The sequence below is a fragment of the Lissotriton helveticus genome, chromosome 1_2, assembly GCF_964261635.1.
Source record: "Lissotriton helveticus chromosome 1_2, aLisHel1.1, whole genome shotgun sequence".
NCBI lineage: Eukaryota > Metazoa > Chordata > Amphibia > Caudata > Salamandridae > Lissotriton > Lissotriton helveticus.
In genome coordinates, this window is record NC_136058.1 from 339,922,558 (window position 1) to 339,947,558 (window position 25,001).

Sequence of the window (25,001 nt, forward strand, 5' to 3'; positions counted from 1 at the left end):
AGCAGTGGTGAATCCTAGGCTGCTGTTCCACTCGATTGGCACAATTTACAAGTAGAATGACTGCTTTTGGTTAGTAGTGACCCCTGGTGGCTAATAGTTATAAGCTGCAAATGATAAAGTGAGCTGATTATATATATTTATATATAGATATATATAAATATATATATTGATAGTTAGAAAGATAGCCAGATAGACAGATCGATAGATAGATATTTATTTCAATGAAATAATTTCTTGATAAAACTGATTGTTTTTGGCTAGGAATTTCTGTATTGTAATATTTAGGAAAAAAGATTACTTGTCCTAACCAAAAGCAGCAAATCTGCCTATTACAATACTGTGAATTGATCGAGGGTATGCCTTAACCCCAAGGAGGTGAGCACTGTTTAACTGATGCCAATAAGTCCTCGTTAGTATAGTGGTCAGTATCCCCGCCTGTCACGCGGGAGACTGGGGTTCAATTCCCCGACGGGGAGGCGATTCCTTTTATTCACACAATTAAATAAAATGATGCACTTTCTAACATTGTAAAATATATCTGTCATTATCCTTGCCTATTCCGATTGAGAAAAAAGGTTGAATTCACAGATGGACAAAATGCTTACTGATGTGTTAACTGAAATTCAGAATATGCTCTGAATATTTCAATATGCACAGGCGTACCATCAAAAACACTTTACATCTGCATTCTCTTGGAAAATGAGATGAAGCAGTGGTGAATCCTAGGCTGCTGTTCCACTCGATTGGCACAATTTACAAGTAGAATGACTGCTTTTGGTTAGTAGTGACACCTGGTGGCTAATAGTTATAAGCTGCAAATGATAAAGTGAGCTGATTATATATATATATATATAGATATATATAAATATATATATTGATAGTTAGAAAGATAGCCAGATAGACAGATCGATAGATAGATATTTATTTTAATGAAATAATTTCTTGATAAAACTGATTGTTTTTGGCTAGGAATTTCTGTATTGTAATATTTAGGAAAAAAGATTACTTGTCCTAACCAAAAGCAGCAAATCTGCCTATTACAATACTGTGAATTGATCGAGGGTATGCCTTAACCCCAAGGAGGTGAGCACTGTTTAACTGATGCCAATAAGTTCTCGTTAGTATAGTGGTCAGTATCCCCGCCTGTCACGCGGGAGACTGGGGTTCAATTCCCCGACGGGGAGGCGATTCATTTTATTCACACAATTAAATAAAATGATGTACTTTCTAACATTGTAAAATATATCTGTCATTATCCTTGCCTATTCCGATTGAGAAAAAAAGGTTGAATTCACTGATGGCCAAAATGCTTACTGACGTGTTAACTGAAATTCAGAATATGCTCTGAATATTTCAATATGCACAGGCGTACCATCAAAAACACTTTACATCTGCATTCTCTTGGAAAATGAGATGAAGCAGTGGTGAATCCTAGGCTGCTGTTCTACTCGATTGGCACAATTTACAAGTAGAATGACTGCTTTTGGTTACTAGTGACCCCTGGTGGCTAATAGTTATAAGCTGCAAATGGTAAAGTGAGCTGATTATATATATATATATAGATATATATAAATATATATATTGATAGTTAGAAAGATAGCCAGATAGACAGATCGATAGATAGATATTTATTTCAATGAAATAATTTCTTGATAAAACTGATTGTTTTTGGCTAGGAATTTCTGTATTGTAATATTTAGGAAAAAAGATTACTTGTCCTAACCAAAAGCAGCAAATCTGCCTATTACAATACTGTGAATTGATCGAGGGTATGCCTTAACCCCAAGGAGGTGAGCACTGTTTAACTGATGCCAATAAGTCCTCGTTAGTATAGTGGTCAGTATCCCCGCCTGTCACGCAGGAGACCGGGGTTCAATTCCCCGACGGGGAGGCGATTCCTTTTATTCACACAATTAAATAAAATGATGCACTTTCTAACATTGTAAAATATATCTGTCATTATCCTTGCCTATTCCGATTGAGAAAAAAGGTTGAATTCACTGATGGACAAAATGCTTACTGATGTGTTAACTGAAATTCAGAATATGCTCTGAATATTTCAATATGCACAGGCGTACCATCAAAAACACTTTACATCTGCATTCTCTTGGAAAATGAGATGAAGCAGTGGTGAATCCTAGGCTGCTGTTCCACTCGATTGGCACAATTTACAAGTAGAATGACTGCTTTTGGTTAGTAGTGACCCCTGGTGGCTAATAGTTATAAGCTGCAAATGGTAAAGTGAGCTGATTATATATATATATATAGATATATATAAATATATATATTGATAGTTAGAAAGATAGCCAGATAGACAGATCGATAGATAGATATTTATTTCAATGAAATAATTTCTTGATAAAACTGATTGTTTTTGGCTAGGAATTTCTGTATTGTAATATTTAGGAAAAAAGATTACTTGTCCTAACCAAAAGCAGCAAATCTGCCTATTACAATACTGTGAATTGATCGAGGGTATGCCTTAACCCCAAGGAGGTGAGCACTGTTTAACTGATGCCAATAAGTTCTCGTTAGTATAGTGGTCAGTATCCCCGCCTGTCACGCGGGAGACCGGGGTTCAATTCCCCGACGGGGAGGCGATTCATTTTATTCACACAATTAAATAAAATGATGTACTTTCTAACATTGTAAAATATATCTGTCATTATCCTTGCCTATTCCGATTGAGAAAAAAAGGTTGAATTCACTGATGGCCAAAATGCTTACTGACGTGTTAACTGAAATTCAGAATATGCTCTGAATATTTCAATATGCACAGGCGTACCATCAAAAACACTTTACATCTGCATTCTCTTGGAAAATGAGATGAAGCAGTGGTGAATCCTAGGCTGCTGTTCTACTCGATTGGCACAATTTACAAGTAGAATGACTGCTTTTGGTTACTAGTGACCCCTGGTGGCTAATAGTTATAAGCTGCAAATGGTAAAGTGAGCTGATTATATATATATATATAGATATATATAAATATATATATTGATAGTTAGAAAGATAGTCAGATAGACAGATCGATAGATAGATATTTATTTCAATGAAATAATTTCTTGATAAAACTGATTGTTTTTGGCTAGGAATTTCTGTATTGTAATATTTAGGAAAAAAGATTACTTGTCCTAACCAAAAGCAGCAAATCTGCCTATTACAATACTGTGAATTGATCGAGGGTATGCCTTAACCCCAAGGAGGTGAGCACTGTTTAACTGATGCCAATAAGTCCTCGTTAGTATAGTGGTCAGTATCCCGCCTGTCACGCGGGAGACCGGGGTTCAATTCCCCGACGGGGAGGCGATTCCTTTTATTCACACAATTAAATAAAATGATGCACTTTCTAACATTGTAAAATATATCTGTCATTATCCTTGCCTATTCCGATTGAGAAAAAAGGTTGAATTCACAGATGGACAAAATGCTTACTGATGTGTTAACTGAAATTCAGAATATGCTCTGGATATTTCAATATGCACAGGCGTACCATCAAAAACACTTTACATCTGCATTCTCTTGGAAAATGAGATGAAGCAGTGGTGAATCCTAGGCTGCTGTTCCACTCGATTGGCACAATTTACAAGTAGAATGACTGCTTTTGGTTAGTAGTGACCCCTGGTGGCTAATAGTTATAAGCTGCAAATGATAAAGTGAGCTGATTATATATATATATATAGATATATATAAATATATATATTGATAGTTAGAAAGATAGCCAGATAGACAGATCGATAGATAGATATTTATTTCAATTAAATAATTTCTTGATAAAACTGATTGTTTTTGGCTAGGAATTTCTGTATTGTAATATTTAGGAAAAAAGATTACTTGTCCTAACCAAAAGCAGCAAATCTGCCTATTACAATACTGTGAATTGATCGAGGGTATGCCTTAACCCCAAGGAGGTGAGCACTGTTTAACTGATGCCAATAAGTTCTCGTTAGTATAGTGGTCAGTATCCCCGCCTGTCACGCGGGAGACCGGGGTTCAATTCCCCGACGGGGAGGCGATTCATTTTATTCACACAATTAAATAAAATGATGTACTTTCTAACATTGTAAAATATATCTGTCATTATCCTTGCCTATTCCGATTGAGAAAAAAAGGTTGAATTCACTGATGGCCAAAATGCTTACTGACGTGTTAACTGAAATTCAGAATATGCTCTGAATATTTCAATGTGCACAGGCGTACCATCAAAAACACTTTACATCTGCATTCTCTTGGAAAATGAGATGAAGCAGTGGTGAATCCTAGGCTGCTGTTCTACTCGATTGGCACAATTTACAAGTAGAATGACTGCTTTTGGTTACTAGTGACCCCTGGTGGCTAATAGTTATAAGCTGCAAATGGTAAAGTGAGCTGATTATATATATATATATATAGATATATATAAATATATATATTGATAGTTAGAAAGATAGCCAGATAGACAGATCGATAGATAGATATTTATTTCAATGAAATAATTTCTTGATAAAACTGATTGTTTTTGGCTAGGAATTTCTGTATTGTAATATTTAGGAAAAAAGATTACTTGTCCTAACCAAAAGCAGCAAATCTGCCTATTACAATACTGTGAATTGATCGAGGGTATGCTCTTGGACGATGGGCAAACAGTTGCTCTTGTCCTGCTCGACCTGAGCGCAGCCTACGACACCATCTCTCACAACAGACTGCTTGCCAGGCTGAGTGGGGATGGTGTCGGAGGCACTGCGCTGGACTGGATTAGATCATATTTGAGCAGCCGGACGTTTCAAATCTCGTCCTCACAGGCCCAGTCGGATGTCTTTCTGTCACCCCATGGCGTGCCCCAGGGCTCAATTTTAAGTCCGTTGTTCTTCAACCTCTATCTCCGCCCCCTTGCTGACTTAGCAGAACGGGTAGGTCTTGAACTCATGACCTATGCGGACGATTCGCAGATCATCTTTTCCCTTACCAACTCAGAGTCTTCATCCCCGTCTGTACTGAAATTAGGTCTTCAGGAAGTCTTCAGCTGGATGTCAGCTAACCAGCTGAAGCTAAACGGGGAGAAGACGGAGATTCTTCTCCTAGGGAAAAAGCGTGATCTGTGGCAGGACTTTCATTGGCCGCCCTCTCTAGGCACATTCCCTACACCAGCAACCCAGGTCAGAAACCTAGGGGTGTGCATCGATGATTCTTTGTCGATGAAGCAGCAGGCCAACAAAGTGGCTGGGACTTGCTTCACGATCCTCAAATGGTTGCGGAAGATTATCTGGATGCTGCCCGTGGATACCCAGAAGACCGTAGTCAATGCACTAATTACATCTAGGCTTGACTACGGTAACATCTTATACCTGGGTTCCAATTTGGCAGTAATCAGACGGCTACAGCTTGTCCAGAACTCCGCAGCCAGGCTGTTATGTAAGATACCGAGGACAGCGAGGATCTCGAAGCACCTCAGAGATCTTCATTGGCTGAAGGTGGAGAATAGGGTCAGGTTTAAAGCCTTGACTTATATGTTTAAGATCAGAGCAGGAACTGCCCCTAAATATCTGCAAAAATTGGTTAGGCCCCATGTCCCTGTACGAAATCTCCGTTCTCTCAGTGGAGCAACTTTCGTGGTCCCTAGATTCAAACTGGCCCGAATGGGGGGGAAATCTTTCTCCCATATGGGACCAGTTCTTTGGAACTCCCTCCCTCTAGCCCTTCGCAAAGATGACAATTTTGCCAGTTTTAAAAAAAATGTCAAAACGTGGTTGTTTAACAAGTAATTGTGGTTATTGACAGCTGTTGCTTTTGTGGTTTTTGATCTCTGAGCCCTGGCGCCGGGAAACCCTTTGTGGGTATCTGTGCGCATTACAAATGCAAAAAAATAAATAAAATAAATAAATAACCCCAAGGAGGTGAGCACTGTTTAACTGATGCCAATAAGTCCTCGTTAATATAGTGGTCAGTATCCCCGCCTGTCACGCGGGAGACTGGGGTTCAATTCCCCGACGGGGAGGCGATTCCTTTTATTCACACAATTAAATAAAATGATGCACTTTCTAACATTGTAAAATATATCTGTCATTATCCTTGCCTATTCCGATTGAGAAAAAAGGTTGAATTCACAGATGGACAAAATGCTTACTGATGTGTTAACTGAAATTCAGAATATGCTCTGTATATTTCAATATGCACAGGCGTACCATCAAAAACACTTTACATCTGCATTCTCTTGGAAAATGAGATGAAGCAGTGGTGAATCCTAGGCTGCTGTTCCACTCGATTGGCACAATTTACAAGTAGAATGACTGCTTTTGGTTAGTAGTGACACCTGGTGGCTAATAGTTATAAGCTGCAAATGATAAAGTGAGCTGATTATATAAATATATATAGATATATATAAATATATATATTGATAGTTAGAAAGATAGCCAGATAGACAGATCGATAGATAGATATTTATTTTAATGAAATAATTTCTTGATAAAACTGATTGTTTTTGGCTAGGAATTTCTGTATTGTAATATTTAGGAAAAAAGATTACTTGTCCTAACCAAAAGCAGCAAATCTGCCTATTACAATACTGTGAATTGATCGAGGGTATGCCTTAACCCCAAGGAGGTGAGCACTGTTTAACTGATGCCAATAAGTTCTCGTTAGTATAGTGGTCAGTATCCCCGCCTGTCACGCGGGAGACCGGGGTTCAATTCCCCGACGGGGAGGCGATTCATTTTATTCACACAATTAAATAAAATGATGTACTTTCTAACATTGTAAAATATATCTGTCATTATCCTTGCCTATTCCGATTGAGAAAAAAAGGTTGAATTCACTGATGGCCAAAATGCTTACTGACGTGTTAACTGAAATTCAGAATATGCTCTGAATATTTCAATATGCACAGGCGTACCATCAAAAACACTTTACATCTGCATTCTCTTGGAAAATGAGATGAAGCAGTGGTGAATCCTAGGCTGCTGTTCTACTCGATTGGCACAATTTACAAGTAGAATGACTGCTTTTGGTTACTAGTGACCCCTGGTGGCTAATAGTTATAAGCTGCAAATGGTAAAGTGAGCTGATTATATATATATATATATATGGATATATATAAATATATATATTGATAGTTAGAAAGATAGCCAGATAGACAGATCGATAGATAGATATTTATTTCAATGAAATAATTTCTTGATAAAACTGATTGTTGTTGGCTAGGAATTTCTGTATTGTAATATTTAGGAAAAAAGATTACTTGTCCTAACCAAAAGCAGCAAATCTGCCTATTACAATACTGTGAATTGATCGAGGGTATGCCTTAACCCCAAGGAGGTGAGCACTGTTTAACTGATGTCAATAAGTCCTCGTTAGTATAGTGGTCAGTATCCCCGCCTGTCACGCGGGAGACCGGGGTTCAATTCCCCGACGGGGAGGCGATTCCTTTTATTCACACAATTAAATAAAATGATGCACTTTCTAACATTGTAAAATATATCTGTCATTATCCTTGCCTATTCCGATTGAGAAAAAAGGTTGAATTCACAGATGGACAAAATGCTTACTGATGTGTTAACTGAAATTCAGAATATGCTCTGAATATTTCAATATGCACAGGCGTACCATCAAAAACACTTTACATCTGCATTCTCTTGGAAAATGAGATGAAGCAGTGGTGAATCCTAGGCTGCTGTTCCACTCGATTGGCACAATTTACAAGTAGAATGACTGCTTTTGGTTAGTAGTGACCCCTGGTGGCTAATAGTTATAAGCTGCAAATGATAAAGTGAGCTGATTATATATATATATATAGATATATATAAATATATATATTGATAGTTAGAAAGATAGCCAGATAGACAGATCGATAGATAGATATTTATTTCAATGAAATAATTTCTTGATAAAACTGATTGTTTTTGGCTAGGAATTTCTGTATTGTAATATTTAGGAAAAAAGATTACTTGTCCTAACCAAAAGCAGCAAATCTGCCTATTACAATACTGTGAATTGATCGAGGGTATGCCTTAACCCCAAGGAGGTGAGCACTGTTTAACTGATGCCAATAAGTCCTCGTTAGTATAGTGGTCAGTATCCCCGCCTGTCACGCAGGAGACCGGGGATCAATTCCCCGACGGGGAGGCGATTCCTTTTATTCACACAATTAAATAAAATGATGCACTTTCTAACATTGTAAAATATATCTGTCATTATCCTTGCCTATTCCGATTGAGAAAAAAGGTTGAATTCACAGATGGACAAAATGCTTACTGATGTGTTAACTGAAATTCAGAATATGCTCTGAATATTTCAATATGCACAGGCGTACCATCAAAAACACTTTACATCTGAATTCTCTTGGAAAATGAGATGAAGCAGTGGTGAATCCTAGGCTGCTGTTCCACTCGATTGGCACAATTTACAAGTAGAATGACTGCTTTTGGTTAGTAGTGACCCCTGGTGGCTAATAGTTATAAGCTGCAAATGATAAAGTGAGCTGATTATATATATATATATATAGATATATATAAATATATATATTGATAGTTAGAAAGATAGCCAGATAGACAGATCGATAGATAGATATTTATTTCAATGAAATAATTTCTTGATAAAACTGATTGTTTTTGGCTAGGAATTTCTGTATTGTAATATTTAGGAAAAAAGATTACTTGTCCTAACCAAAAGCAGCAAATCTGCCTATTACAATACTGTGAATTGATCGAGGGTATGCCTTAACCCCAAGGAGGTGAGCACTGTTTAACTGATGCCAATAAGTTCTCGTTAGTATAGTGGTCAGTATCCCCGCCTGTCACGCGGGAGACCGGGGTTCAATTCCCCGACGGGGAGGCGATTCATTTTATTCACACAATTAAATAAAATGATGTACTTTCTAACATTGTAAAATATATCTGTCATTATCCTTGCCTATTCCGATTGAGAAAAAAAGTTGAATTCACTGATGGCCAAAATGCTTACTGACGTGTTAACTGAAATTCAGAATATGCTCTGAATATTTCAATATGCACAGGCGTACCATCAAAAACACTTTACATCTGCATTCTCTTGGAAAATGAGATGAAGCAGTGGTGAATCCTAGGCTGCTGTTCTACTCGATTGGCACAATTTACAAGTAGAATGACTGCTTTTGGTTACTAGTGACCCCTGGTGGCTAATAGTTATAAGCTGCAAATGGTAAAGTGAGCTGATTATATATATATATATAGATTCACAGAAAAAACCATAGGTTATAGACCATATATAGTTAGGAATTAGCATTTACAAAACCTTGAAAATTCACTGAAAAAACCATAGGTTATAGACCATATATAGTTAGGAATTAGCATTTAGAAAACCTTATTTTACTCACACAAAACCATTGAAATTCCATATATAGTTAGTTGCACTAACTATATATCGCGCACCCGCAATCCACTGCTGATGATGTCACATATTACATCATTCATGACATGGTCAGTGACATCACTGATGACATCACTGATGACATCTCAAATGACATCACTGATGACATCACTGATGACATCTCATTTGACATCATTCTTGTGCTAATACGATAAACCTCTTCAGACTCTAATATAACCTTAGATACACTCAGTGTATACAGACACTCACACACTGTCACTCATCCATGGAGTTACTCACACACCTAGTCAGTCATGCAAAGAAACAATCTCACCTCCATTTCCTCAACTATACAGTTATACACACCTTACTTATTCAAACATATACTAACACATATTTACTCTCTTATACAATCCCTGATACAAGTTCACAATGATCCATACAGCCACTCACACATTCAGTGGCTCTCATGCACAGTTATTTATATATGCCAACTCTCACATGTACTGTGTTTTACATATGTACTTACTATGACATGTAGCATTGAGATATCCATTCACTCATCAATACACTCATGCACACAGTCAACCGCCCATGTAGCTTTTTCCACATGCACTCTTGAACTCATACACCTAGTGAATCAACTGCTCACACATCTATGCACAGAGTCACACACCTCCCAGCCACCCCCACACAAACTCAATCTCCCATAGAAATACTTGGGCAACCAATTAATAACACATATAGCCTCTCGTATAGCTAATGATCAACACATGCAGCAGTTTACATCACAACAGACATAATGATGCACAAATTAAGACAGTTTAGTCACTAACCCATGCATTCAGTGAGACACATTTAATCACTCACTCATACAGTCAGTCACGCACCTACTAAATCCTTCATCCAGACACTTATACATCCACTCATTCTTCAATATCTAAGACATATTTTAACTTTACAGAAACATACAGTCACTGGATGTTGTCATCAGTGATGTCATTTGAGATGTCATCAGTGATGTCATCAGTGATGTCACTGACCATGTCATGAATGATGTAATATGTGACATCATCAGCAGTGGATTGCGGGTGCGCGATATATAGTTAGTGCATCTAACTATATATGGAATTTCAATGGTTTTGTGTGAGTAAAATAAGGTTTTCTAAATGCTAATTCCTAACTATATATGGTCTATAACCTATGGTTTTTTCAGTGAATTTTCAAGGTTTTGTAAATGCTAATTCCTAACTATATATGGTCTATAACCTATGGTTTTTTCTGTGAATTTCATTGGTTTTTTAACAGCTAATATCTGTAGCTGTAAAATGTATTCTTCTTTAAATCCAAAAATATATTTTATATGTTTATGAATAATTTTTTTTTAAAATATTTTTTTTTCTTCGTTCCCGCTTCGCGAATCGGGAAGCTTCCCGTTAGCTGACCTTGATGCCGCGAAATAGACCGCGAGCCGGTAAACGTTTCTTTACCGCAAGTGCCGCGTTAGAAAACAACATCGTGACGCCTCCCGTCCGCATGACGTTCCACGTTGTCGCGTGATACGTCATATGACGTGCTACGTTAGCGAACTGGTACGCGAAGCGAGTGCCAAAGCGCAGGTTTCTGGAAGCAAACCGGGAGGCCCTGCAAAGCGCTTAACGTAAACACAGCAAGTCATGTGACTTGGTAATAACACTTTTCATTGGTTCATTTCACTTTTGGTTTCCTAATGATGTAAGACTAGGTCATATAATCTAAAATGAACACTTTTGATTGGTTGAGAACTCTTGTTTTTCCCAAATGATGAAAATCCCTCCTTCTTTCCTCACTCTGACTTTCATCATTGTGAGAGAAAGACCCTTTGTGATCACTGAGCAATGGCTTCTTTAGTAGCTTCAGCTGGTGCTTCCCCACCACCTCCACCACCTCCAAGGAAGAGAGGACCACCTGCTCAAGTTGTAATTCAACAAGAAGAAGAAGAAGAGGAACAGGAGGACGAGCACGAAGAGAGGCAGTTTTTGCCTGAGCAGCCCAAGACGTCTCACCGGGAAGATACGTAACTTGCCTTATATGTCAAGATAGACTGTCCAGAGGGACCGACAAAAAATACAGTTTCGGAAACTACACAATGCATCGCCATATGACTAGGTGGCATCCTAACAACTACAGTGCTGCACAGTTTCGGAACGACCTAGATAATCTCCCTATTATGGCCAGAAGATCTGTTGTACCGGAAGTAACGGGACCAGAGGGCAGGGAGATGGTGCCAAATATACAAATGAGATTTGGTGAAGTAAAACACACCTGCGTATTTTGCGATGGATTCATTTCCTACGGAGAAAGAAGCATCACTCTGATCAACAGAGCTATTGACTATCATATGCAAGTTTGTCCGAAACGCCCAAAATAATAAATACTTCTTTTTTTTGTTTTGTTGCTCCTGTTGAGCCCTTTACAATGAATCGTTTTCATTGCCCCCTCCAAGAAAAACCCAAAAAAATATAAAACTGTTCCGAAAAATTCAAAAACATAAAAAAAATGTTCAGAAAAATAAAAAAAAAAGTTCTTTTCAGAACTACCTCCCCGTTATTAAAAAATTGGTACAATATTTGGAACTGTGCCAACCTCTATTTCTCTTAGTTCGCTTCCTAGTTCGCTCGCTGGTACGCGAACTGGAAGCGAACCAAAAACAGTAAGTATAAGGGAAGGAAACACACACTTATGTTAAAAGAAAGACAGCTATAGGGGAGTAAACTAGAGATACTATTACCCATAATCCACTACTGATGATGTCACATATTACATCATTCATGACATGCTCAGTGACATCATCAGCAGAGGATTGCGGGTTTTTTGGCAACATGCCTTATCCACGGTTTAATAACGCTGCCTTTTGCTTTATATAAGTTTTCAAATTGTATGAAATATATACCAATAGGTCTTTATGAACCTTTAGGTAGTGCTTTTGTTCATGAGGTCTGGTCGCTTCCATACACATACAGATGTTTCAAACATGATCAAGAAGTTTATCTGAATGGAGAAGAATGCACTGAGACGCCAGATCATTCACTAATGTGTAGGCACATACAGTTACACGATTCATGCAACAAACACCGACCAAATATGGCTTGCGTGTTGCAAGGCACGCCAGTTCCTGCTATCATCCCCACGTTCAAGTTGTTGGAAAATGGTAGTTATTTGATGCTCAATAATGAAGATTGTTCTGAGTTAATTAAAAGTATTCCTTTTATCGTAACAGTAAGTGAACGGGTTATTTGCTGCAGAAATGTTCTATTTCCTCCCACACATGAACATAGGGAGTTTTCAATCTGGCCACAAATACCAACCTTGGGACACGTTTCAACGGCATGACAAGAATAAGAGCTCTTTTGTCTCAGAGAGAGGTGGCCTTGAGTTCGGCCCGTGAAACTTTCGTACTTCACATAGCGAACACCCGTACACAGCTTTGCCTTTCAATTTCAGCAACATGTTTCCGACTATCTTTAACGCATCCTCCACAAAATCCCTGGCACACTTTTTTAAAGTTGTTACCAGTGGTCTCGTGACTTCATTTGAGAAAATCTTTGGAGTCATCCCTGCTCCCTTTCATTCCATTTTCTCCACTCTGGTTCGTGGATTGCATTTTTACTTGCATTACCAGCGGACGCTCTTGTGCTTTTTTACATTTTTAAATATGGATGTCCCTCCTATGCAACCTCCGACCCTGCAGCTGCTGACACTGTTCCGCAATCGCATGCTAGAATATTATGGCACAATGCCGTTGGCGATATTAAGCACGGCATATGGATTATCTTTTCGGTTCTCCTACTTCACCTGTGTCCAGCCTGTATTTCACTGCCTGACCTGTGATTTCGATTGGGCCATTGATTTGTGTCTCTGCGGACCGGTTTCTCCTGACGTCGACTTTAATCAGCTGATGACTCCTATCATTACTCACGAGTTGGTTTGTCCTGGCGAAAGGATTATGGCTGTGGCATTGATGCATGGACTACTTGGTCCCTGGAATTTACTGGCGGCAGCACAGTCTTTCTTGGAACACAGCTTTCTTGAAAACCCACCGAGCTGTCCTCTGATGGTGATAGAGGATCCGGTGCTGGGAGAGCACGTATGTTCTTTTCCGCTTTTAAATTGGATGGCTGAACTGTTTTCGGATGAAGACGGTGACTTCCTGTTGGAGGCTGTTGCAGCTTATTTTGCATACACACTTATGTCATAGACCTTTTTCATGTTTCATATGCTGAGTACTAGCATTTCATTGACAATTCATTGACTTAATTGTCAAGTTTTTATTATTTACCTTGCCTATTGGCTTAAGACTCGATAAAGTACTTGGCTGTTTTATTTTTCTTTAGCATTGAATTTTCCTAGTTTTTAATGCTTTACCTTGCGGACCGTCCACATATAAACTTGCAATCTGCTCTCATGAGATGGCACTTCTATTATCTTATTCAGTTCGTTTCCGGATCATGGGGAGGTGTCATCTAGGTCCTGGATATCTTTACACCGTGTTAAGTTAGCATGGGCTCATTACCGGTTTAAACGCCATTTTTCCTTTTTTGCAACTTCTGCACACGACATTTAGTTGTTGCTTTAGCTTTCCACCTAGTAGTTCATCGTGGTTTACATGAGAATAATATGTTATTGGTCTACTATCTGCTTTACTTGTTAAACTATATCTGTACAGCGAGTGCTAAAGTTTCAAGAACAACACGATACAGAATTGTTATGAGGTCTGATCTCCACGACTTCATACTCATAACATAAGTGCAACTTCTGCCAATTCTGGGCATGAGGCGGGTTTTATATTGCTTTGCCGAACACACATACACAACAGTTGATGCGGTTCACATGAAGAGAGAACTGGTGTATGCTGATGTGATTCCTTCAAATCTAAGACACTAAAGTATGGGCACGCCCTAAACCAACACAAAGAGACCTTCTTAGCAAATAATATAATATGTGTATTAGGGAGGGTGAGATATAAGCAGCCGCGGGCCGTGGAGGGAGTTACGGTGAGGCAGGGAGGCGGGGAGGGGGAGAAGCAGGGTGGAGCCCTCTCTACCTTGCCCCTCCCCCTCCCCGCCTCCCTGCCCCACCGTAACTCCCTCCACGGCCCGCGGCTGCTTATAAGTGTTGCTAACTCTTATTCATTTACAGCATGTTAACATACTGTCACCATTCGCTTTTTATGTACTAGTAACTATGCTGGTAATTTTGCTACTGATAATATGTGTACTTGTATTCTCCACCCTGCTTCTCCCCCTCCCCGCCTCCCTGCCTCACCGTAACTCCCTCCACGGCCCGCGGCTGCTTATAAGTGTTGCTAACTCTTATTCATTTACAGCATGTTAACATACTATCACCATTCACTTTTTATGTACTAGTAACTATGCTGGTAATTTTGCTACTGATAATATGTGTACTTTTATTATCTAAGGTACTACGCCTGAGAAGACGGCATTAGTAAATAAACATTTCAAATACACATGTGTTCTTCTTAACTCCATGTTCTGGTTTCTAAGAAATATATAACGACCGACTGTTCATGAGTTCCACGTATCCTGAGGTACTATAAGTTCATATTCTGGATTGTCTAAACATTGAGAGTTTGTTATATCCAATGTGACACTGTACCTAGCTTGCTAAATAGTTTTTGATTACTAACGTGAGTTTTGGGACACCCTAATTCGCCGAGGTTCCAATCCTCTGTCCACAGTTCTGTGTGAGAACAGAAACCCTGCGACAGGGGCACCCCCGACCCTTGCTGGAGCTTCATCACACTTGCGATACAACTCCAGCAATGCGCCACCTTTACGGCACAGATACATCACGCATCTGTGCTGTTTTTGCCCCGTGATGCGCCGCATTGTAAATGCAGCACACCATAGGTGACGGAACAGCGGCACAGAATGACTAACACATCCCTGGTGATGCGCCAGTCATCATAAATCTATCCCTATGCTTCTTATCTTGTTAGAGATGAACCGCCATATGTATCATCAAAGTTATTTGCATTTCCTAAATAGCGAACTTTAAGGAATAAATAGCGATTCTTTACCATTCCTAGTTTGCGATGAGCTATTTGCTAATTAGCCGAATGTAGCCCAATGAAGCCCAATGTAGCCCAATGTAGCCCAAAGATGGCCGCCAGACACACAAAAAAACAAATGTAGCCCAAATATCAGCCAGATGTAGCCCAACTATAGCCCAGTGACAGAATGACCAATCAGCTTCGCAAACCTCCGTTACGCGAAGCGGAGCGCTGTTACAGATATATATCTTTTTTTGAACGTTAATTTCTCAAAATCCACTGGAGCACATATATTGAGACCTAGCAAAGGCACATCGGGCTACCAGTCCCTAATATTTTGCCAAGTTTCGTGCAAATCCATTCAGCCGTTCGATTATTATTTTTATTATTTTTTTTTGCCCCGCGGGGCCCTTTTAAAACCTCCACATCAAACCTAGGGGGTCAGCGAGGATCTACTATGCCCCCTTATAGTTATTTCCCCCTTTGTTTTGACCTCCTCTTGTCTCTCGATCCTACCGAGAGACAAGATGGCGGCCGCTACGGACTGTTTGGAATGTTGACAGACGCCGGAGAACCAATCAGCTTCGCTTCACAAAGCTCCGTTGCGCGAAAAGTCCGCGAACCAGAGCGCTAACCGGTCCGCTGTTACAGATATATATCTTTTTTTAAACGTTAATTTCTCAAAATCCACTGGAGCACATATATTGAGACCTACAAAAGGCACATCGGGCTACCAGTCCCTACAATTTTGCCAAGTTTCGTGCAAATCCATTCAGCCGTTCGGGCTAAAAGTGAGGCCAACCGCCCTATGGAAAACTCAATGTTAAAAACACGTTTTGGGACCCCCCTTTTTTCTCGGCCCCCACTGGACGAACCCCCCCCAAATTTTCAAGGGCTGCTCAGAAACAAAATGTGCCATTTTCCTGAAAATTTCAGCCGATTCCGTCCACAAACGCCAAAGTTATTAGACATAGAATTTTCAAAAAACCCATAGAGAAAAAATCCTAACTATATATACCTACTGGCGACCGCCAGTAGGTAATATATATAAATATATATATTGATAGTTAGAAAGATAGCCAGATAGACAGATCGATAGATAGATATTTATTTCAATGAAATAATTTCTTGATAAAACTGATTGTTTTTGGCTAGGAATTTCTGTATTGTAATATTTAGGAAAAAAGATTACTTGTCCTAACCAAAAGCAGCAAATCTGCCTATTACAATACTGTGAATTGATCGAGGGTATGCCTTAACCCCAAGGAGGTGAGCACTGTTTAACTGATGCCAATAAGTCCTCGTTAGTATAGTGGTCAGTATCCCCGCCTGTCACGCGGGAGACTGGGGTTCAATTCCCCGACGGGGAGGCGATTCCTTTTATTCACACAATTAAATAAAATGATGCACTTTCTAACATTGTAAAATATATCTGTCATTATCCTTGCCTATTCCGATTGAGAAAAAAGGTTGAATTCACAGATGGACAAAATGCTTACTGATGTGTTAACTGAAATTCAGAATATGCTCTGAATATTTCAATATGCACAGGCGTACCATCAAAAACACTTTACATCTGCATTCTCTTGGAAAATGAGATGAAGCAGTGGTGAATCCTAGGCTGCTGTTCTACTCGATTGGCACAATTTACAAGTAGAATGACTGCTTTTGGTTACTAGTGACCCCTGGTGGCTAATAGTTATAAGCTGCAAATGGTAAAGTGAGCTGATTATATATATATATATAGATATATATAAATATATATATTGATAGTTAGAAAGATAGTCAGATAGACAGATCGATAGATAGATATTTATTTCAATGAAATAATTTCTTGATAAAACTGATTGTTTTTGGCTAGGAATTTCTGTATTGTAATATTTAGGAAAAAAGATTACTTGTCCTAACCAAAAGCAGCAAATCTGCCTATTACAATACTGTGAATTGATCGAGGGTATGCCTTAACCCCAAGGAGGTGAGCACTGTTTAACTGATGCCAATAAGTCCTCGTTAGTATAGTGGTCAGTATCCCGCCTGTCACGCGGGAGACCGGGGTTCAATTCCCCGACGGGGAGGCGATTCCTTTTATTCACACAATTAAATAAAATGATGCACTTTCTAACATTGTAAAATATATCTGTCATTATCCTTGCCTATTCCGATTGAGAAAAAAGGTTGAATTCACAGATGGACAAAATGCTTACTGATGTGTTAACTGAAATTCAGAATATGCTCTGGATATTTCAATATGCACAGGCGTACCATCAAAAACACTTTACATCTGCATTCTCTTGGAAAATGAGATGAAGCAGTGGTGAATCCTAGGCTGCTGTTCCACTCGATTGGCACAATTTACAAGTAGAATGACTGCTTTTGGTTAGTAGTGACCCCTGGTGGCTAATAGTTATAAGCTGCAAATGATAAAGTGAGCTGATTATATATATATATATAGATATATATAAATATATATATTGATAGTTAGAAAGATAGCCAGATAGACAGATCGATAGATAGATATTTATTTCAATTAAATAATTTCTTGATAAAACTGATTGTTTTTGGCTAGGAATTTCTGTATTGTAATATTTAGGAAAAAAGATTACTTGTCCTAACCAAAAGCAGCAAATCTGCCTATTACAATACTGTGAATTGATCGAGGGTATGCCTTAACCCCAAGGAGGTGAGCACTGTTTAACTGATGCCAATAAGTTCTCGTTAGTATAGTGGTCAGTATCCCCGCCTGTCACGCGGGAGACCGGGGTTCAATTCCCCGACGGGGAGGCGATTCATTTTATTCACACAATTAAATAAAATGATGTACTTTCTAACATTGTAAAATATATCTGTCATTATCCTTGCCTATTCCGATTGAGAAAAAAAGGTTGAATTCACTGATGGCCAAAATGCTTACTGACGTGTTAACTGAAATTCAGAATATGCTCTGAATATTTCAATATGCACAGGCGTACCATCAAAAACACTTTACATCTGCATTCTCTTGGAAAATGAGATGAAGCAGTGGTGAATCCTAGGCTGCTGTTCTACTCGATTGGCACAATTTACAAGTAGAATGACTGCTTTTGGTTACTAGTGACCCCTGGTGGCTAATAGTTATAAGCTGCAAATGGTAAAGTGAGCTGATTATATATATATATATAGATATATATAAATATATATATTGATAGTTAGAAAGATAGCCAGATAGACAGATCGATAGATAGATATTTATTTCAATGAAATAATTTCTTGATAAAACTGATTGTTTTTGGCTAGGAATTTCTGTATTGTAATATTTAGGAAAAAAGATTACTTGTCCTAACCAAAAGCAGCAAATCTGCCTATTACAATACTGTGAATTGATCGAGGGTATGCTCTTGGACGATGGGCAAACAGTTGCTCTTGTCCTGCTCGACCTGAGCGCAGCCTACGACACCATCTCTCACAACAGACTGCTTGCCAGGCTGAGTGGGGATGGTGTCGGAGGCACTGCGCTGGACTGGATTAGATCATATTTGAGCAGCCGGACGTTTCAAATCTCGTCCTCACAGGCCCAGTCGGATGTCTTTCTGTCACCCCATGGCGTGCCCCAGGGCTCAATTTTAAGTCCGTTGTTCTTCAACCTCTATCTCCGCCTCCTTGCTGACTTAGCAGAACGGGTAGGTCTTGAACTCATGACCTATGCGGACGATTCGCAGATCATCTTTTCCCTTACCAACTCAGAGTCTTCATCCCCGTCTGTACTGAAATTAGGTCTTCAGGAAGTCTTCAGCTGGATGTCAGCTAACCAGCTGAAGCTAAACGGGGAGAAGACGGAGATTCTTCTCCTAGGGAAAAAGCGTGATCTGTGGCAGGACTTTCATTGGCCGCCCTCTCTAGGCACATTCCCTACACCAGCAACCCAGGTCAGAAACCTAGGGGTGTGCATCGATGATTCTTTGTCGATGAAGCAGCAGGCCAACAAAGTGGCTGGGACTTGCTTCACGATCCTCAAATGGTTGCGGAAGATTATCTGGATGCTGCCCGTGGATACCCAGAAGACCGTAGTCAATGCACTAATTACATCTAGGCTTGACTACGGTAACATCTTATACCTGGGTTCCAATTTGGCAGTAATCAGACGGCTACAGCTTGTCCAGAACTCCGCAGCCAGGCTGTTATGTAAGATACCGAGGACAGCGAGGATCTCGAAGCACCTCAGAGATCTTCATTGGCTGAAGGTGGAGAATAGGGTCAGGTTTAAAGCCTTGACTTATATGTTTAAGATCAGAGCAGGAACTGCCCCTAAATATCTGCAAAAATTGGTTAGGCCCCATGTCCCTGTACGAAATCTCCGTTCTCTCAGTGGAGCAACTTTCGTGGTCCCTAGATTCAAACTGGCCCGAATGGGGGGGAAATCTTTCTCCCATATGGGACCAGTTCTTTGGAACTCCCTCCCTCTAGCCCTTCGCAAAGATGACAATTTTGCCAGTTTTAAAAAAAATGTCAAAACGTGGTTGTTTAACAAGTAATTGTGGTTATTGACAGCTGTTGCTTTTGTGGTTTTTGATCTCTGAGCCCTGGCGCCGGGAAACCCTTTGTGGGTATCTGTGCGCATTACAAATGCAAAAAAATAAATAAAATAAATAAATAACCCCAAGGAGGTGAGCAATGTTTAACTGATGCCAATAAGTCCTCGTTAATATAGTGGTCAGTATCCCCGCCTGTCACGCGGGAGACTGGGGTTCAATTCCCCGACGGGGAGGCGATTCCTTTTATTCACACAATTAAATAAAATGATGCACTTTCTAACATTGTAAAATATATCTGTCATTATCCTTGCCTATTCCGATTGAGAAAAAAGGTTGAATTCACAGATGGACAAAATGCTTACTGATGTGTTAACTGAAATTCAGAATATGCTCTGTATATTTCAATATGCACAGGCGTACCATCAAAAACACTTTACATCTGCATTCTCTTGGAAAATGAGATGAAGCAGTGGTGAATCCTAGGCTGCTGTTCCACTCGATTGGCACAATTTACAAGTAGAATGACTGCTTTTGGTTAGTAGTGACACCTGGTGGCTAATAGTTATAAGCTGCAAATGATAAAGTGAGCTGATTATATATATATATATAGATATATATAAATATATATATTGATAGTTAGAAAGATAGCCAGATAGACAGATCGATAGATAGATATTTATTTTAATGAAATAATTTCTTGATAAAACTGATTGTTTTTGGCTAGGAATTTCTGTATTGTAATATTTAGGAAAAAAGATTACTTGTCCTAACCAAAAGCAGCAAATCTGCCTATTACAATACTGTGAATTGATCGAGGGTATGCCTTAACCCCAAGGAGGTGAGCACTGTTTAACTGATGCCAATAAGTTCTCGTTAGTATAGTGGTCAGTATCCCCGCCTGTCACGCGGGAGACCGGGGTTCAATTCCCCGACGGGGAGGCGATTCATTTTATTCACACAATTAAATAAAATGATGTACTTTCTAACATTGTAAAATATATCTGTCATTATCCTTGCCTATTCCGATTGAGAAAAAAAGGTTGAATTCACTGATGGCCAAAATGCTTACTGACGTGTTAACTGAAATTCAGAATATGCTCTGAATATTTCAATATGCACAGGCGTACCATCAAAAACACTTTACATCTGCATTCTCTTGGAAAATGAGATGAAGCAGTGGTGAATCCTAGGCTGCTGTTCTACTCGATTGGCACAATTTACAAGTAGAATGACTGCTTTTGGTTACTAGTGACCCCTGGTGGCTAATAGTTATAAGCTGCAAATGGTAAAGTGAGCTGATTATATATATATATATATATATGGATATATATAAATATATATATTGATAGTTAGAAAGATAGCCAGATAGACAGATCGATAGATAGATATTTATTTCAATGAAATAATTTCTTGATAAAACTGATTGTTTTTGGCTAGGAATTTCTGTATTGTAATATTTAGGAAAAAAGATTACTTGTCCTAACCAAAAGCAGCAAATCTGCCTATTACAATACTGTGAATTGATCGAGGGTATGCCTTAACCCCAAGGAGGTGAGCACTGTTTAACTGATGCCAATAAGTCCTCGTTAGTATAGTGGTCAGTATCCCCGCCTGTCACGCGGGAGACCGGGGTTCAATTCCCCGACGGGGAGGCGATTCCTTTTATTCACACAATTAAATAAAATGATGCACTTTCTAACATTGTAAAATATATCTGTCATTATCCTTGCCTATTCCGATTGAGAAAAAAGGTTGAATTCACTGATGGACAAAATGCTTACTGATGTGTTAACTGAAATTCAGAATATGCTCTGAATATTTCAATATGCACAGGCGTACCATCAAAAACACTTTACATCTGCATTCTCTTGGAAAATGAGATGAAGCAGTGGTGAATCCTAGGCTGCTGTTCCACTCGATTGGCACAATTTACAAGTAGAATGACTGCTTTTGGTTAGTAGTGACCCCTGGTGGCTAATAGTTATAAGCTGCAAATGGTAAAGTGAGCTGATTATATATATATATATAGATATATATAAATATATATATTGATAGTTAGAAAGATAGCCAGATAGACAGATCGATAGATAGATATTTATTTCAATGAAATAATTTCTTGATAAAACTGATTGTTTTTGGCTAGGAATTTCTGTATTGTAATATTTAGGAAAAAATATTACTTGTCCTAACCAAAAGCAGCAAATCTGCCTATTACAATACTGTGAATTGATCGAGGGTATGCCTTAACCCCAAGGAGGTGAGCACTGTTTAACTGATGCCAATAAGTCCTCGTTAGTATAGTGGTCAGTATCCCCACCTGTCACGTGGGAGACCGGGGTTCAATTCCCCGACGGGGAGGCGATTTCTTTTATTCACACAATGAAATAAAATGATGTACTTTCTAACATTGTAAAATATATCTGTCATTATCCTTGCCTATTCTGATTGAGAAAAAAGGTTGAATTCACTGATGGCCAAAATGCTTACTGATGTGTTAACTGAAATTCAGAATATGCTCTGAATATTTCAATATGCACAGGCGTACCATCAAAAACACTTTACATCTGCATTCTCTTGGAAAATGAGATGAAGCAGTGGTGAATCCTAGGCTGCTGTTCCACTCGATTGGCACAATTTACAAGTAGAATGACTGCTTTTGGTTAGTAGTGAACCCTGGTGGCTAATAGTTATAAGCTGCAAATGGTAAAGTGAGCTGATTATATATATATATATATATATATATATATATATATAAATATATATATTGATAGTTAGAAAGATAGCCAGATAGACAGATCGATAGATAGATATTTATTTCAATGAAATAATTTCTTGATAAAACTGATTGTTTTTGGCTAGGAATTTCTGTATTGTAATATTTAGGAAAAAAGATTACTTGTCCTAACCAAAAGCAGCAAATCTGCCTATTACAATACTGTGAATTGATCGAGGGTATGCCTTAACCCCAAGGAGGTGAGCACTGTTTAACTGATGCCAATAAGTCGTCGTTAGTATAGTGGTCAGTATCCCCGCCTGTCACGCAGGAGACCGGGGATCAATTCACCGACGGGGAGGCGATTCCTTTTATTCACACAATTAAATAAAATGATGCACTTTCTAACATTGTAAAATATATCTGTCATTATCCTTGCCTATTCCGATTGAGAAAAAAGGTTGAATTCACTGATGGACAAAATGCTTACTGATGTGTTAACTGAAATTCAGAATATGCTCTGAATATTTCAATATGCACAGGCATACCATCAAAAACACTTTACATCTGCATTCTCTTGGAAAATGAGATGAAGCAGTGGTGAATCCTAGGCTGCTGTTCCACTCGATTGGCACAATTTACAAGTAGAATGACTGCTTTTGGTTAGTAGTGACCCCTGGTGGCTAATAGTTATAAGCTGCAAATGATAAAGTGAGCTGATTATATATATATATATATATATATATATATATATATATATATATATATATATAAATATATATATTGATAGTTAGAAAGATAGCCAGATAGACAGATCGATAGATAGATATTTATTTCAATGAAATAATTTCTTGATAAAACTGATTGTTTTTGGCTAGGAATTTCTGTATTGTAATATTTAGGAAAAAAGATTACTTGTCCTAACCAAAAGCAGAAAATCTGCCTATTACAATACTGTGAATTGATCGAGGGTATGCCTTAACCCCAAGGAGGTGAGCACTGTTTAACTGATGCCAATAAGTCCTCGTTAGTATAGTGGTCATTATCCCAGCCTATCACGCGGGAGACCGGGGTTCAATTCCCCGACGGGGAGGCGATTCCTTTTATTCACACAATTAAATAAAATGATGCACTTTCTAACATTGTAAAATATATCTGTCATTATCCTTGCCTATTCCGATTGAGAAAAAAGGTTGAATTCACTGATGGACAAAATGCTTACTGATGTGTTAACTGAAATTCAGAATATGCTCTGAATATTTCAATATGCACAGGCGTACCATCAAAAACACTTTACATCTGCATTCTCTTGGAAAATGAGATGAAGCAGTGGTGAATCCTAGGCTGCTGTTCCACTCGATTGGCACAATTTACAAGTAGAATGACTGCTTTTGGTTAGTAGTGACCCCTGGTGGCTAATAGTTATAAGCTGCAAATGGTAAAGTGAGCTGATTATATATATATTCACTGAGAAACCATAGGTTATAGACCATATATAGTTAGGAATTAGCATTTAGAAAACCTTATTTTACTCACACAAAACCATTGAAATTCCATATATAGTTAGTTGCACTAACTATATATCGCGCACCCGCAATCCACTGCTGATGATGTCACATATTACATCATTCATGACATGGTCAGTGACATCACTGATGACATCACTGATGACATCTCAAATGACATCACTGATGACATCACTGATGACATCTCATTTGACATCATTATTGTGCTAATACGATAAACCTCTTCAGACTCTAATATAACCTTAGATACACTCAGTGTATACAGACACTCACACACTGTCACTCATCCATGGAGTTACTCACACACCTAGTCAGTCATGCAAAGAAACAATCTCACCTCCATTTCCTCAACTATACAGTTATACACACCTTACTTATTCAAACATATACTAACACATATTTACTCTCTTATACAATCCCTGATACAAGTTCACAATGATCCATACAGCCACTCACACATTCAGTGGCTCTCATGCACAGTTATTTATATATGCCAACTCTCACATGTACTGTGTTTTACATATGTACTTACTATGACATGTAGCATTGAGATATCCATTCACTCATCAATACACTCATGCACACAGTCAACCGCCCATGTAGCTTTTTCCACATGCACTCTTGAACTCATACACCTAGTGAATCAACTGCTCACACATCTATGCACAGAGTCACACACCTCCCAGCCACCCCCACACAAACTCAATCTCCCATAGAAATACTTGGGCAACCAATTAATAACACATATAGCCTCTCGTATAGCTAATGATCAACACATGCAGCAGTTTACATCACAACAGACATAATGATGCACAAATTAAGACAGTTTAGTCACTAACCCATGCATTCAGTGAGACACATTTAATCACTCACTCATACAGTCAGTC

At 38.7% G+C, this 25,001-nt stretch overlaps 13 non-coding genes across 13 annotated transcripts; all 13 read left to right on the top strand.

Moving 5' to 3' along the window:
* The first annotated feature begins 404 nt into the window (after window positions 1–404).
* Window positions 405–476, top strand: TRNAD-GUC (transfer RNA aspartic acid (anticodon GUC)). The gene has a single exon. It is a non-coding gene; the product is annotated as a tRNA-Asp (tRNA).
* A 1,343-nt stretch (window positions 477–1,819) lies between these two features.
* TRNAD-GUC (transfer RNA aspartic acid (anticodon GUC)) lies at window positions 1,820–1,891 on the top strand. The gene has a single exon. It is a non-coding gene; the product is annotated as a tRNA-Asp (tRNA).
* A 634-nt stretch (window positions 1,892–2,525) lies between these two features.
* On the top strand, window positions 2,526–2,597 carry TRNAD-GUC (transfer RNA aspartic acid (anticodon GUC)). The gene has a single exon. It is a non-coding gene; the product is annotated as a tRNA-Asp (tRNA).
* A 1,340-nt stretch (window positions 2,598–3,937) lies between these two features.
* Window positions 3,938–4,009, top strand: TRNAD-GUC (transfer RNA aspartic acid (anticodon GUC)). Its single transcript has one exon. It is a non-coding gene; the product is annotated as a tRNA-Asp (tRNA).
* A 2,596-nt stretch (window positions 4,010–6,605) lies between these two features.
* TRNAD-GUC (transfer RNA aspartic acid (anticodon GUC)) lies at window positions 6,606–6,677 on the top strand. The gene has a single exon. It is a non-coding gene; the product is annotated as a tRNA-Asp (tRNA).
* A 639-nt stretch (window positions 6,678–7,316) lies between these two features.
* TRNAD-GUC (transfer RNA aspartic acid (anticodon GUC)) lies at window positions 7,317–7,388 on the top strand. The gene has a single exon. It is a non-coding gene; the product is annotated as a tRNA-Asp (tRNA).
* Window positions 7,389–8,730: 1,342 nt separating this feature from the next.
* TRNAD-GUC (transfer RNA aspartic acid (anticodon GUC)) lies at window positions 8,731–8,802 on the top strand. The gene has a single exon. It is a non-coding gene; the product is annotated as a tRNA-Asp (tRNA).
* Window positions 8,803–16,665: 7,863 nt separating this feature from the next.
* TRNAD-GUC (transfer RNA aspartic acid (anticodon GUC)) lies at window positions 16,666–16,737 on the top strand. The gene has a single exon. It is a non-coding gene; the product is annotated as a tRNA-Asp (tRNA).
* Window positions 16,738–18,076: 1,339 nt separating this feature from the next.
* Window positions 18,077–18,148, top strand: TRNAD-GUC (transfer RNA aspartic acid (anticodon GUC)). The gene has a single exon. It is a non-coding gene; the product is annotated as a tRNA-Asp (tRNA).
* A 2,594-nt stretch (window positions 18,149–20,742) lies between these two features.
* On the top strand, window positions 20,743–20,814 carry TRNAD-GUC (transfer RNA aspartic acid (anticodon GUC)). Its single transcript has one exon. It is a non-coding gene; the product is annotated as a tRNA-Asp (tRNA).
* A 641-nt stretch (window positions 20,815–21,455) lies between these two features.
* Window positions 21,456–21,527, top strand: TRNAD-GUC (transfer RNA aspartic acid (anticodon GUC)). Its single transcript has one exon. It is a non-coding gene; the product is annotated as a tRNA-Asp (tRNA).
* A 634-nt stretch (window positions 21,528–22,161) lies between these two features.
* On the top strand, window positions 22,162–22,233 carry TRNAD-GUC (transfer RNA aspartic acid (anticodon GUC)). The gene has a single exon. It is a non-coding gene; the product is annotated as a tRNA-Asp (tRNA).
* A 1,376-nt stretch (window positions 22,234–23,609) lies between these two features.
* TRNAD-AUC (transfer RNA aspartic acid (anticodon AUC)) lies at window positions 23,610–23,681 on the top strand. The gene has a single exon. It is a non-coding gene; the product is annotated as a tRNA-Asp (tRNA).
* Window positions 23,682–25,001: the final 1,320 nt, after the last annotated feature.